We start from the raw sequence: 2717 nt of genomic DNA on the forward strand, positions 1-2717 counted from the left end.
GAGACCGGCCGGGCGCGGTGGCTCAAGCCTGTAATCCCAGCACTTTGGGAGGCCGAGGCGGGTGGATCACGAGGTCAAGAGATCGAGACCATCCTGGTCAACATGGTGAAACCCCGTCTCTACTAATACAAAAAATTAGCTGGGCACGGTGGCACGTGCCTGTAATCCCAGCTACTCAGGAGGCTGAGGCAGGAGAATTGCCTGAACCCAGGAGGCGGAGGTTGCGGTGAGCCGAGATCGCGCCATTGCACTCCAGCCTGGGTATCAAGAGCGAAACTCCGTCTCAAAAAAAAAAAAAAAAAAAAAAAAAAAAAAAGAGATCGAGACCATCCTGGTCAACATGGTGAAACCCTGTCTCTACTAAAAATAAAAAAAATTAGCTGGGCATGGTGGCGCGCGCCTGTAATCCCAGCTACTCAGGAGGCTGAGGCAGGAGAATTGCCTGAACCCAGGAGGCGAAGGTTGCGGTGAGCCGAGATCGCGTCATTGCACTCCAGCCTGGTTAACAAGAGCGAAACTAGGGCTCAAAAAAAAAAAAAAGTTAAAAAGACCCGCTCCTTAGTAATTTTGCCACGGACTCAACCTGCCCAGGAGCCCTCATCCCTCTGGGTTTCACTCTTCCCGGAGATAACCAATGACCTTATCGTTCAAGCCACTTCAAGTTGTGGTTTCTGTTACTGGAGGCTCAGGGTTTCCTAACATAGAGCTATCTGAAGAGCCTGGCAATTTCTATAGTTTTTAATTATGTTGCCTACGACAGATAATCTTCAATATACATAATAAACAAAATTTCACTGGAAACCACACTGGAGTTTACTTTTTCTAACGGCATTTTAAGTGACAAACATGTTTTCAGATTTTGATTAACATTCACCTATTCGCTGAATGCGGTGGCTCACGCCTGTAATCCCAGCATTTTGGGAGGCCCAGGCCAGCGGATCACCTAAGTTCAGGAGTTAGAGACCAGCCCGACCAACATGGAGAAACCCCGTCTCTACTAAAAATACAAAATTAGCCAGGCGTGGTGGCACATGCCTGTAATGCCAGCTACTTGGGAGGCTGAGGCAGAAGAATCGCTTGAACCTGGGAGGCTGAGGTTGCGGTGAGCCGAGATCGCGCCATTGCACTCCAGCCCCGGCAACAAGAGGGAAACTGCGTCTTAAAAAAAAAAAAAATTCGCTCATTCGCGGCACTTCCAGTGCAAACAATGCATCAAGTCTCAGAGACGAGGACACCAACCATCTCCTTGAGGCTGGCGTGGGCACCCCAGATCACCTCTCCTGCCCCACTGCGCCGAGTTTCCCTTGACAAGGTGTGTAAGATGGAGCTCAATTTTGGACATGCTACAGTGCGAGAAAGTGAGAGTCAGAACAGAAAATTTTCTTAGAGTGGGGAGAGGAACGTTTCTGCTAGCTTTGTGTGTGGCGTCCAGGGGGCGTGTTTTGGGGGCTGGGAAGCGAAAACGGAGACGGTGAGGAAGGTGACTCGGGCCGAAGGCAGGGTGGTCTGAGTCCGGTTTGGAGGCAAATTCTAGAAAATAAGGCGAGGCCGTCGTGAGGACGCCGCGCGCTCTGCAGGCCCGGTCCCTTCACAGGGCCCCGCCGCGCTGTCTGCGGACCGACTCCGCCGCGCCACCCGGCTGGCGCCTGCGCCCCCCAGCGCCCCGGCGGGCGGAGTTGCGGGTGAGGGGAGGCGGGTTCGGGGGGCGGGGGTCCCATGACGGCATCGGAGCGCGCCGCGCTGGGGCTGGAGCCGGCCTGCGCGGCCCGGGAGGAGCTCGCTCGCCCCCAGGCAGGTGGGTGTGGGCCCGGGAGCGGGTTGCGAGCGAGGACCCGGGTGTGTGCGGGTGCGCGCTCCCTCCCCGCGGAGGCCTGGACCCGGGCGCCCTGACCCGGCCCGAGGAGCCCGCAGCCTTGCTCCCAGCCTCCCCCGGCGCCCTCTTCCGGACAGTGGGGCTGAGGCCGGCTTTCCCGGCCTGCGAGGAGAGACGAGCGCCGGGGCTGCGAAGTTGTGGTCACTTCTTCCAACTTTCCGGGAGCTCCGTCCCGCTCCCGCCGCCTCCAGCCCCGGCCCTGCCCCAGCCCGGGATCGCGCCTGCGGGGTTGTCCGGGCGTCTTCAGGGCGGGAGCCGGGACCCCACCGAGCTCGGGACGCTGGGGCGAGGCCGGGGCGCGCGGAGGCCCCCACCAGGTCGCCAGGCCCAGTTTACTGCGATGCGCTCAGGGTCGGGCGCCCAGAAGGGGCTGGTGACTGAATTAACGAAAGGTTCCTGTGTTGAGAGAGACTACCGGGTGAAGAGTGAAGTGCTGGTGGCGGTGGGAGGAGGGAGGGCGGGGAAAGTGCCTTAGAGGAAGATTATCCGTCACTTTTTTTTTGAGACGGAGACTCATTCTGTTGCCCAGGCTGGAGTGCAGTGGCGCGATGTTGGCTCACTGCAACCTCCGCCTCCCGGGTTCAAGCGGTTCTCTTAGGTCAGCCTCCTGAGTAGCTGGGATTACAGGCGTGTGCCATCACGCCCGGCTAATTTTTGTGTTTTTAATAGAGACGGGGTTTCACCATGTTGGCCAGGTTGGTCTTGAACTCCTGACCTCGTGATCCGCTCCCCTCGGCCTCCCAAAGTGCTGGGATTTCAGGCGTGAGCCACCGTGCCAGGCTATCCATCACTATTTATTGGGCAGCGTGGGACCTTGTGCTGGGCGCTGGTGACAAAGTGCAAA

Source organism: Aotus nancymaae, unplaced genomic scaffold (genome assembly GCF_030222135.1).
Source record: "Aotus nancymaae isolate 86718 unplaced genomic scaffold, 86718_ANA_hifiasm-v0.15.2.pri h1tg000014l, whole genome shotgun sequence".
Classification (NCBI taxonomy): domain Eukaryota; kingdom Metazoa; phylum Chordata; class Mammalia; order Primates; family Aotidae; genus Aotus; species Aotus nancymaae.